Below are 12949 nucleotides of genomic sequence, written 5' to 3' on the forward strand. Positions count from 1 at the left end.
TTTTAATTAGGCTGTTCTCAAGAATATTTTTTGAATATTAAAATGAATTTTAGTTTTCGTTTTTTGCTTTTAATATGTAACTTTTTTTGTAATTATGATACTGTAACGAATGTAACCAAAACCGATTGAATTCGCGATGCGTAAGTTTACCGACCGAATAAACGTATTTTGAAATGTGTTGTAATTGAGACCGACCGAATTGAATTTGTGTTGAGGTACCACCACGCCGCACACTCAGGTTTAGTGACCAAATAAACTATATTTGCAATGTGTGGTAACCGAGAGCAACCAAATTCATATCGAGTCGGCACCGCAGCGTTAAGATAAATTAATATTGATAAAATAAGGGATGAAAAGTGTAAATTTGTTTTTAATAATAATAAAAAAAATAAGGTAAGTGAAGATGAAGAGAAGAGATGAGAGAGAGAAATGTGCTGTTTGTTTTTCTTCAAAAGCTCTTCCTGACCACTTTTATCTGCACTGAGAAGAGGGCGCGCAGACGTTGGGCTCTGCAGTGCGTTTGTTTTTCCGAAGACGTTTCATTAAAAAACGTCTGCGCGCCCTCTTCTCCCAGAAATCTTGTACATGTGACTTCTCACCTCTTCTCCACTTCTTCTTCTTTGTTCCTTCATCATCAGACACTTCACTCGTAATACATGAGGGGGAAATTGTGTAACTTATTCCATCGACAATACAAATAAGGAACCATGGACGCCCAATTAAAACCCTAGTCACCGAGAAGCAGATATCGGGATGGCCGTCTTCAACGTGGTACAGAAGCAGCGGAGAGCCACCATCGCCGACCGTAAGCGAGCGGCGCACGGTGACCCTCTTACCGGAAAGCTGAAACATAAGCCCCAAAACACCACTATTTCCGGCAAGCGTAAGCGTAAGCTCATGAAGAAATGGCGCCGGGTATTATTCTTTCATTCACTATTTATGTATTATTAATTCATTATTACCATGTTTAAATTAGCTTGTTGAACTGAATAATCTACTGAACAGGACCAGAAGGAAGCTATGGAAAAGGGGCTTATAACCATGGAAGATATCGAGATGGCTGTTGCTGATGGTATCAATCAATCTCTCACTTTTAATATATCATTGATTTTAAATATGTTCATTGCAGACACATATTTGGTTCATGAACACAAGCTTCTAGTAGTAGTAGTAGAAAACAGACCAGGCAATTTAATCCCAGAATCAACTTAAGTAGACCTGTATATGAACCGAACATTTGATGAAACTTTTGTTAGGATATTCGTTTATTTAACAAATGAACAAAAAATTGCTCATTTAGTTTAAAAAACAAACAGTCTTCTTCTTACAGTCTGCAGATGTTTGGTCCACCTCTTCTGATGCAGATGCCTGCAGATATGGTCCGCAGACTGCTGATGTTTTACCTCTGAAAAAACAAAAAGCACCCGAAGTAAAGACGGCGTCAAATAAGTTGGTGGGTAAATAAATCCATCCATCCGGCATAAATTCTCCCGATTTCTTTGGATAATCCCCATGGCTTCGACGAATGGTCTGGTTCCAATCACGAGGGCTTTCCTTTCCTCTTACTAGGACAAGTATCCATTCACCCCCATCTCCTCTGACGTCTCTACTCTCACCCATCATCTTTACAACTTATCCAAAAACCTCAATCTCAATGGTGATTCTTCTCCTCTCCCCCAAGCTTATGAATTTATGATATGATTAGTCAATCTGTTCAGCTCCATGTGTTTTTATTAAAATTTCAGGTGAAGAAATCATCTTCTTGCTTCAAACCTCTCACTGGCCAGAGTTTTTAATTTTGTCTTACTTTTTTAACATAACCTTTATTAGTTTCATGAAATCCTATACATGTTCATCTCCGTACCTTTTAGATTCTCAGATTGTTATTTAACCAATATGACATTTTATGCACTTTATTAAGAGAATAAACTATTTTAATAAGTGCAATAGTTGCATTAGTTTATAGACAATTATGCACCCCAGTCTTGGATATGCATGTTTCAAGTGTTATTATCATCTCATTTAGGCTGCATTTATTAACATCCTTATATTTGAGAAACTTTAAACCAAATTTTAATTGTTTGTTGGTGTTTGCAGCTTCAACAACAGTCCACACCAGAAGCTGTCGAGCTGGCTCGAGTTCTTACACAGTTAACAGATAAGTTTGAAGGCGCATTAAAGGTTGTGGAATCCTTTCAATCCAAAAATTCTAACAGTATCTTCAACACAGGTAAATTATATATCACACGTTTAAAATAATTTGTCAAATTACATGTCATTTTTGACTTTTGATTTTATTTATATATGCAGTTATGACGTATATGCCACAAGATTTTCGCGGTACACTAATTAGACAACAAAGAGAAAGGTCAGAGAGAAATAAACAAGCTGAAGTTGATGCTTTAGTAAACTCTGGTGGGACCATACGTCAACGGTATGCTCTTCTTTGGAAGCAACAAATGGAAAGGTAACACTATCGTCATTATAAAAAACAATACCTTGTTCCTAATCTTGTAGATTTTGTGTTATACAGTGCACTTTTGTGGCTTTCGGCCCGTTTTCTTTTAAGCTCTTTTCTCTTTTGTGTATTTCAGGCGAAGAACATTATCTCAGCTTGGTTCTGCAACAGGTGTGTACAAGACACTAGTGAAATATTTAGTGGGAGTACCACAGGTATACATTGGTTCATATTTTTCATAATTTTATTTATTTCTGGTTTGTTTTGCAGCTAGTTTTGATAAGTTATTTGATCTTGTGTTTTTAAGCAAGGTTTTTTAGATGGATACATTCATAACTATTATATATGATCTGTTCTCGTTTACTTGTTTCAGGTTCAACTGGATTTTATTCGACAGATAAATGATGATCATGGGTATTTTTCTTTTCCTCAAGAGTAGTCACCATTTAAATTAGATCTACCCATATTAATAAATGGGTCGTTGTGTTTTATCTCAATTGGGTTAAACAGGTAAAATAAGTAAAAGCTCAAAAGTGAACCGGTAAAACAACTTACAAAGTCTAATTTATATGGCTAAAGCCTTGTAAATTATTTTTGTTCAAGAAAAAAAATATTATCATTGAACAATATAGTTTTCATATTCACTTGTGACATTTTGTTATATATAATAATGCAACTAGTTTTCTTACCTGGTATACATTTGAGGACCAACACGGTATCAAACTTTTCTGAATTGTGATTATATTTAGACCTATGGAGGAACAGAGACAACGTTATGGACTACCTTTGTATGCTTTGACCAAAATGGCTCTCAATATTCGGCTTTTTCTTTCTTTATCATGGTGGCGCTTTGAGGATATTAAAATCTGAGTGTTGAACAACTTTTGTTTTATTAAAGTGCAAACCGTGATGTTTAGTTTTATGACATACCCAAGATTTGGTTATCTTTTTCTTGGCTGCTTTTGGAAATAGGCCAAAGGATCAGATATCAGTGTTAGAAGAGGCTTCTCAAGTATATGTTTCTGAGTTAGAAAGATTTCTTACATTCATCGGGTACTGTTGCTTTTGTTTTATGAATCCATGTGGACAGGCACCTTGATAATTACTTATTTACTTAACAATATAAAAATTTGTTTTAGGGAGGTTGTTGCAAATTCTCCATTCTTTGTTACTGCAGAGGAAGTGGGTGCATTAGAAGGAAAGTAAGCGCATACATTATTTTTTTCTCTTAATTGTGAATGACGAAACAGTTTCTTTGTAAATATAACTTGGGTAACAAACTAATAGTTCTTAATCTGATTTGCAGTAAAAATAACGGGTACAGCGAAACAACTGTTGCTGCAGGGAAAACTCACGAGGTGTGTTTTGCCAAATATTTGCATATTTAATAGTTCTGCAACTAGATCATCGGGTTGGACAAAGGGTCGAAATGATTTTTAAGTTAAATAGTTTATGTCTACATCAAAGTTAGACTTTGGTCGACTTTAGATGGGTTTCTTTTTTCACTTTCGCCATGGTGGTAAAAGGGTTGAATATAAGGCGATAATGTTGACTTGGTTACAAAGCCTAATATGTTATTTTAATCGCACATTGTTAACTTGGTAATGAACACTGTGTGCTTTATTTTTAGGTTTCACTGACTGTCGACACGGTAAATTCATACATTGCGTGGGATTTCTCTATTTTACAAGGGAAAATAAGCACGGTACATATCTCATATCTTTGCGAAGTTCCATTTAGAAAGTAATGTAATTTATTTCATTTTCTGTTTGTCACACTTGATGTTATTTGGGGTGGGATCCGATACATATAAAATTAACATACTAAGCATACAAATAACTAAACTAATTACAGTTTTGAACTAGAGTAATTATGTTATAAAATATAATATGGTGTAATAATATATACTCTAGTGTTAACATAATTACTCTAGCTATTTGTACACTTTTCACGATAAAAATCATTTGTGTTTGATCGAACCCCATGTTATTTAGATCTTCGTATGCAAACAATTCCTAGTTTTAGTACTGCATTAGTTCAATATGGTATGTGCTTAAGTTCTTGGCCTTATGTATGTCTTTTAAATCTTTAAGCCATCATATTTTATAATTTTTCTTTTTTTTTAAATTCTTAATTTGTTAGAGCTTTCTTGCATACTTCTCAAGTGAGTATTGTGACTTGTAGTCACAGCTACTTTGAATCATTGTTAACACCGGCCCAAATGGATCCAAGGTTTTGTCTTTTGGCTAGTAATGCCAGGCTCTACTTTGAATCATTTTTTAAAGACGATCCGTTTGACCTGTACCCATTTTATCGAAACTCGTTCTGGCTTGAACCAAAATAGTATTTTCTAAACAAACTGTGACCCCCCCACCCATTTTGCCAGGTCCAGGTTTGGGTGACTTTTTTAGCCTTAAGCAACTGATTATCTAATTTGATTTACTTTGGATCTGATTATATATAATGCATCTTTTTTATTGTTTATTTTTTTTTGTAACAGGACATTGGGTTTTCTGTGGAGCACACAGATTTTTCTGGACACAAGACAGTAAGTACAATACTACAATTTGGGAACCTTTTGTGATTTTTATTAAAAAAATAAGATTAATATTATAATAAAGAAATTGTTTGTGGCGTACCTGAACTGGTCTTTGTTTGCCACGTGTACTACTTTTTTACTTACTGACTTATCTTTGTGTATGTGTAGCTTATCTTGCCCTACCGGCGGTACGAGTCTGACCAAGTGAGTAGCGTCTTGTTGCAGGATTTTCTTTGAATTAAGAACAGTAAACTGATTGCGGTAAATGTGTTTTACAGGGTAACTTCTGCACAGTCATGGCTGGCAACTACAAACTCTTATGGGACAATTCGTACTCCACCTTCTTCAAAAAGGTTGGTAATTGCTACTGTAAAAATTATTACATTTGTAACTGAATGTAATAATTTTTACATATAAATATGGAGGGAATCTTATTAAACCAAATTTAAAGACTACAATATCTATATCCATATAAATAGCTAAATAATGAAAATCTATTCGCTACAATCATGTGCCAAAAGCTATTCAAAGTAGCAAAAACCTGATTTAATGCAACATTTGTTGAGCAGAAGTTTGGTTTGGAACTCATTTTCAAAAATATATCTTTTTTTGGTAATCATGTGGAAACTGTAAGGGGAAAACTCACAGGGCCCCACCAATAACCAAAGGAAGATGGTTTCGAACGTGAGACTACTCTGATAGAGGGGATCGGGCGCTTACAACTGTGCAATTTGTTAGAATGTTTAAATGCATATCTTTAAAATTTGCAGTATCGTAGAAATACAACTTAATAACATGATCAAATCGATAAAAATCTAAGACTTTTGGGTGCCAAAATATGCCGACATATAAGTTTTCAAGAAAATCAAATACACTTTACTTTACTACATGCCCATTGGGTTTCTTTGCTTCGTTTTTTTTTCCATTTTTGAACGTTTGGGGTCAAAAACAAATGGGTATAAAACACAGTGCTTTGTACAGTTGCGCTGTAATATGCTTTTTTCTTTTTAATATGGAAAGCATTCATGTGCAGTGGCTGAGCTAGAAAGTTCCAAGTTGAGGGTCCGCCCGAATCAAATTTTGTTTTTATATTCAAATCATAAGTCAGTATTTTTCTTAAATCGTTGTAGTACATGCACAAGAACGATTGTCGACTTCTTTAACATTACTTTAATTGGTTTATAGAGGATTTGATAAGTAATATTGAAATAAAAAAATTAGAAATGGATGTCTCTATACTATAAAAAACATGACATCCAAATATTAAAAAAGAAACCCAATAAAACATTATACTAAATAAATGGATGTAGAATACTGGGCTAACAATGCACTAACTTTCCTATATTAAAGGGGTGTTTGGGATTCCTTATTTTCATTAACTTTTGACTTATAAACTTTTTGAAAAGTTAATAAGGTGTATAAGGTGTTCGGCAAACCATAAGGCCTTATTGATTTTAACTTATGGGGAAGACAAAATAAAAGGGTTTTGAAAAGTTAGGAATTTGTAACTTATTAACTTAATGGATTTGATTTACCTATTACACCCTCTAACTCTCAAAACCCATTGCACTTCTTTTAAAAAAGAGTGTCATTTTTAGTCATTTTGGTTTTCCCCAACACATAAGCTAACTGATAAACCCCTAAAAGTTTATTCAAGAAATCAGAAGGATCCGATTAAGACAAATGGATCAATGGATCAGTTTCAGTGAGTCTTTGACCTGTACATTGACCATTGAGATGGCTAAATTATGGGAAGTCATAATCAAGGGCTGAAATAGTGGGGTCAAAGTCAAGAGCTGAATTCTTGGTAAATTGAAGTCTGAGGCATGATTAGTGGAGGATTTCCTGGTTACCTTTTAGTATAAATAAAGCTAGAGTCTTGTTTGTTTTTCATTATCAAAATTATCCATTTCATAGTTGTATTCTTGAGAGTAGCCCCTCTCGAATTGGGCAAACCATTATCCTATTTCTAATAAAAATTCAGCCTATTCAACTCTTATAATTTCGGTTCTTATCATTTTGGTTCCATTGCCGGGAAGTTACGAAGATGGTTCAGACCCGGAACAACTCAGCAGATAGTGGCGCTGGTCAGGGTGATCCGATTGCCGCCCAGTTAGCTGCGATTGCTGCAAAACTCGAGTCATTAGACTCCTACATGGCAACCCTTAAACAACAGTCTCAACCCCGTGATAAACTAGTCAGAGCAAAAACCGATTTGATGAAGGAGACAGTTCGTGGCGATCGCAGCGCAACACCGACCCTACCGTAAGATTGATTTTCCGACGTTCAATGGAGGCGACCCAAGAGGATGGGTATTAAAGGATGAAAAGTATTTCCGTTTTTACAACACCATGGAGGAAGATAAAGTTGATGTAGCAGCAATGCATTTAGATGGAGATGCTTTGGATTATTACTCCTGGTTAACAGCCGAGCAGGAGTTAACCTACTGGGATGAATTGGTAAAAGCATTGCAGAAATATGTTGGACCACCAGAGTTTCAAAATTTCGATGAGTACCTTTGTGGTATCAAGCAAACAGGTTCTGTTCAGGAGTATCGGCAGGAGTTTGCACGCCGATCGGCACGGGTCTCAAACTGGCCCGACCATTGTTTACTTGGGGTTTTTCTTAACGGCCTCAAGGAGGAGTTGAAAGCCGATGTTAGAATCCATAAACCCCGAACCATTTACAAAGCAATGAGCCTAGCCCTTGAGTATGAGTCCAAACTTAACCATACTCGTAACGACAAGAAAACCTCATGGAACTCTTAGCACAAACCCGAATCCAAGTTGTTCACACCTACTACCGCCTCATCTTCAGCCCAACCTAAACCCGATACCAGACCCAACACCCGAATATACGACATAGAAAAACAGGCTCGTCTCCTTTGTGGAGAGTGCTTTCGTTGTGGGGACAAATTTAGTCTGGGTCATAGATGCCTAACTGGTTCCCTTAAACCGTTAAGAGGCTGATGAAGAACTGCCGGAAAACGTGGTGACAACAGAAGAAGTATGGCAGAGATTAGTCTCCATGCGATTCTTGGAAAATCCCACACTTCAACGATGAAGGTTTATAGTACATTCAACTCCACTGAAATCCTAATACTCATTGATAGTGGTTCAACCCATAATTTTGTTTCTGATAACTTGATTCATGAATTGAGTCTCACAATTCAGCTCATTCCACCATTTGGAGTGCAAATTGGAAATGGGGATATTATTCGTTGTAGTCGAATTTGTCGTGATGTTGTGTTACAGGTGGGAGAACTTAAAATTAAACAAGATTTTTACCCGTTCTCCCTAGGCGGGTCGGATGTGGTTCTTGGGGTAAAATGGCTTGCAACCTTGAACACAGTTCAAGCCAATTGGAACGAAATGTTTTTGATTTTTTCAATCGATGGGCAGAAATATAAACTTCAAGGTGTGGCTTCAGAGCCACAAAAATCAGCCTCGTTCCAACACCTAGATATTGAACCTGAAAACAAACCTGATATCCCTAACAGTTTACAGCCTGTGTTAGACAAGTTCAAAAGTGTTTTTGACGAGCCAAACACCTTCCCACCTTTCCGATCACAGCACCATTCCATCCCTCTTCTCCCGAATTCCGTACCACCTAACATCCGGCCATACCGATACCCCCATTCCCAAAAGACAGAGATTGAAACACAAGTTGACACCTTATTAACTGCTGGGTTTATCAGGCCCAGTACAAGCCCATTTTCTCGTCAAGAAAAAGGATCAGTCATAGAGAATGTGCGTGGTTTACCGAGCTGTAAACAAGCTAACCATTGCAGACAAGTATCCTATACCCAATACCGATGAGTTATTGGATGAGCTCTATGGGCCACAATATTTTCTAAACTTGATTTACGTTCCGGCCAGATTCGGGTCAGCCCAGAAGATCTAGAAAAAGCGGCTTTTAGAACTCATTCTGGGCATTATAAGTTTATGGAGGTTAACCCTGTCCGCTTTTCAAGCGGTTATGAATGATCTTTTTAGGCCATATTTACGTAGTTTTATCTTGTTTTTTTTATGATATCCTGATTTACAGCCGGACTTTGGATTTGCACATCGAGCATCTTCAGACAGCTTTAAATTTGTTGTCTCAGCAACAGTTTTATGCTAAGATGTCTAAGTGTTGTTTTGGACAACCCTGGGTACCTTTTCTGGGCCATATTATTTCTGCAGAAAGGGTCCAAGTTGATCAAGGAAAAATTGCTGCTGTCACATCTTGGCCCATCCCTGTTAACGTTCGCGAAATACGAGGTTTTTTTGGGCTTAACAGGGTACCATCGGCGTTTCGTTCGAAATTACAAGCTAATTGCCCGGCCATTAACAGCACTTACCAAAAAGGACGGGTTAAGTGGACCCATGAAGAATTGGCAGCTTTTAACGAGCTGAAGCATGCGCTGATTTCAGCCCCTGTTTTGCATTTGCCAGATTTCACTAAACCGTTTGTGATTGAATGTGATGCGTCTTCTGATGGTGTTGGGGCTAGTCTTATCCAAGTAGAGCATCCTATTGCCTATTTCAACAAGGGCTTCTCAATGTCTAACCGATTTAAATCGGCTTATGATAGAGAACTTTTGGCATTGGTCCTCGCGGTTTAGAAGTGGAACCATTATTTGTTGGTTCGTCATCTTTTTGTCAATACAGACCACTACGCCCTCAAATTCTTACTTGAGCTTTGTGTCACCACAACTGAACAACAAAGACTACTCCTCAAACTCGTGCCTTATGAATTTTCAATTATTCACCGACCAGGGAAGGAGAATAGGGGAGGAGAATAGGGGAGCTGATGCGTTGTCCCGTCGCCCACATTCAGCCGAACTGGTCACTTTGACCATACCCTACTACATCGATTTAACTGAAATACAATAGGAATTGCAAATTGACCCGTTTACTAGTGATATTTTACAGCAACTCACTGTGGATTCTATTTAAGTTCCTGAGTACTCGTTGGTGGGTAAAAACCCTTTTTATATGGGTCGTGTGGTTATCCCTGATAACCCTTCCATTAAACAGAAGTTGCTTCATGAAGACCATGCAACACTGATGTCGGGTCATGGGGGGTTCCTAAAGACATCTAAAAGAGTTTCTACTTATTATTTTTGGCCTCAACTCAAACAAGATACCCGTTTGGTTGTGCAAAATTGCCTCACTTGTCAACAACACAAGTATGATACCCTTTCTCTCGCTGGCCTACTTCAACCTCTTACCAATCCCAAATCAAATTTGGGAATATGTTTCAATGGATTTTATTGTCGGGTTGCCTCGATCCAACAAAGTTGATACCATAATGGTAGTTGTGGATCGATTGAGCAAATATGCTCATTTCCTTCCACTAAATCACCCATTCACTGCCAAGGGCGTAGCAGCCCTATTTTGCAAGGAAATTATCCGACTTCACGGGTTTCCGCATTCCATTGTATCAGATCGTGATGTCATTTTTCTTAGTAATTTCTGGCAGGAAATGTTTCGGTTAAGCAATACCACCTTGAAGATGAGTACTGGGTATCACCCACAAACGGATGGTCAGACCGAGGTGGTCAATCGCTGTTTGGAAGCCTACTTACGTTGTTTTGCACACGAGCAACCCTCTTGTTGGAGTTCATTTTAATCTTGGGCTGAATACTCCTATAACACGGGGTACCACACTTCTACGGGTATTACGCCGTTTACTGCTGTTTATGGACGTCAACCTCCTTCATTTCATCCATATGTCGTTGGTGATACCAATAACCCTGAGATGGAAGCCAAGTTGGTTGACCGTGATGATATGTTACGAGTCCTAAAAGATAATCTTCATCGTGCACGGTCCCGTATGAAGAATCAAGCTGATAACAAAAGGCGGGATATCTCATTTGAAGTGGGAGAATGTTGTGTTCTTAAAAATTCAGCCCTATCGGCAGCGCAACCTAGCAAAAAGGAAGTTTAAGAAGCTGTCTCCCCGATTTTTTGGTCCCTATCGTATCATTCGCAAGGTTGGGGCTGTCGCTTATGAGTTAGAATTACCATCAGAATCCAGAGTTCATCCCGTCTTTCATGTTTCCATGCTGAAACTAGCTCGTGGTCAAATACCAGCCACGCCTATTGCTCCTCTCCCGGTTACTAAAGATTTGGAAATCGCCCTTCAATCACAATCTGTCGAGGCTTATCGTTGGGTAAAGGAAGCAGGCCAGCCGACACTCGAGTTACTAATCTCATGGTGTCATCGCCCTAAGGAAGAAGCCACCTGGGAAAATTATGACTTGTTGGCGGAGCAATTTCCATCTTTCCGACTTGAGGACAATGTCGTTTTACCGGGACGGAAGTATTGATAAACCCCTAAAAGTTTATTCAAGAAAGCAGAAGGATCCGATTAAGACAAATGGATCAGTTTAAGTGGGTTTTGACCTGTACGTTGACCATTGAGATGGCTAAATTATGGGAAGTCATAATCAAGGGCTGAAATAGTGGGGTCAAAGTCAAGAGCTGAATTCTTGGTAAATTGAAGTCTAAGGCATGATTAGTGGAGGATTTCCTGGTTACCTTTTAGTATAAATAAAGCTAGAGTCTTGTTTGTTTTTCATTATCAAAATTATCCATTTCATAGTTGTATTCTGGAGACTAGCCCCTCTCGAATTGGGCAAACCATTATCCTATTTCTAATAAAATTCAGCCTATTCAAGTCTTATAATTTCGGTTCTTATCACTAACCCAGACATTTTTGTACAAACTTCTTTTAAAATTATCAGAGAAAATTCACTTAAATAAGCAATCCCAAACACACCCTAAGTTAAAATATTAACAAGAAATTTTGTTTACAAATTTTCTCTATTTTTACCGATGTTGCTTTGAAGGGTCAAAGTAAAGGAAGGCAACAAAGCTATAGGCCCGTCTTAGAAGAAAATCGCCTCGGCCCTCATGGTTCTGCTCTGTTCATGTGCTCATCATATTTTTGAATGTTTGAAACAGGCTCTTAGGTACAAAGTGGATTGTATACTGAAGAAACACTAAGTGACCCCGGGCAGATTATAGGTAATCTGGGGGCTAAGTAATGTTTCCCACGAAGGTTAGGTCCAGCAGAGTAAGTTGTACTTCAGGGAACCTGCAAAACAGATACCGTAAGCTCGTCACTGAGAAGGGGGGGGGGTTCCTCCTTGTGACCACCCTCCGGCGTGAGAATCAGTCTATATTGCTCTTTGAATATAAAAGTATATGAATACTATTAGAGCAGTTATCAAGTAAGTTATACGAGATAGTAGATGATGAAATGATAATACCATTTGCTGTCTTTTATAGCCGAAGGTGGGTTTCCAAGGGGTTTAGCCGGCCCAACACGCTACCAACTGTAACCTATGCACGTGCCCTACCTGTGAGTGGTGGATAGGTAGCGGCTGACACAGAGCAGGCGTGCCGTGCACTCTTCGTCTTCTACCAACTGCAGGCTAGGCACGTGGTCTGGCAGGAGTTGGTGGGCAGGCGGCGGCTATTGGTCACAGTGCTGTGGCGTGCTGTCTGCCACGCTGCTGTCAGTGAGCTGTCGCATTCTTGGTCAGATCTTTTGTCTTTACCTCGTCAGGTATCACGCAAAAGATCCTCCATCATACGGACTGGCCCATTTTGGCGGGAGTTTCCCCCCTCCCGCCTTTGCTCATTCTTTCAGGTGACACTGAATATTTGTAAGTGTTAAGCCTTATGCGTGTAGCTATGCTGTGCGGGTAGCCTTCCCTGATGGCTTGTATCCGCAACTGCGGGAACAGGCGGGTTACTTTACCATTGGGAGGCTTTTCCCTGCGTATGCAGCTTGCATACTGCGCGTAGGCTTCTCTGAGCATGGTGGGTCCTGCGGGAGTAGATGGTCTTTGCGCAGACATCCCTGTTCAAGGTGAGTCATGCGGGACCAACTGAGCCCTGCTGGGACCTACCTCTTCAAGTCCCCCCAGTCCAATGTTCTTCTCACGAATGTCTAAT

General features: G+C 38.6%; 1 pseudogene; it reads left to right on the forward strand.

The window, feature by feature from the left end:
* Nucleotides 1–1512: 1512 nt before the first annotated feature.
* LOC143607307 (uncharacterized) lies at nt 1513–11992 on the forward strand (annotated as a pseudogene).
* Nucleotides 11993–12949: the final 957 nt, after the last annotated feature.

Source organism: Bidens hawaiensis, unplaced genomic scaffold (genome assembly GCF_021521415.1).
Source record: "Bidens hawaiensis isolate Kalapana, Puna unplaced genomic scaffold, B.hawaiensis_p1.1 tig00081031_1, whole genome shotgun sequence".
NCBI classification, from domain to species: domain Eukaryota; kingdom Viridiplantae; phylum Streptophyta; class Magnoliopsida; order Asterales; family Asteraceae; genus Bidens; species Bidens hawaiensis.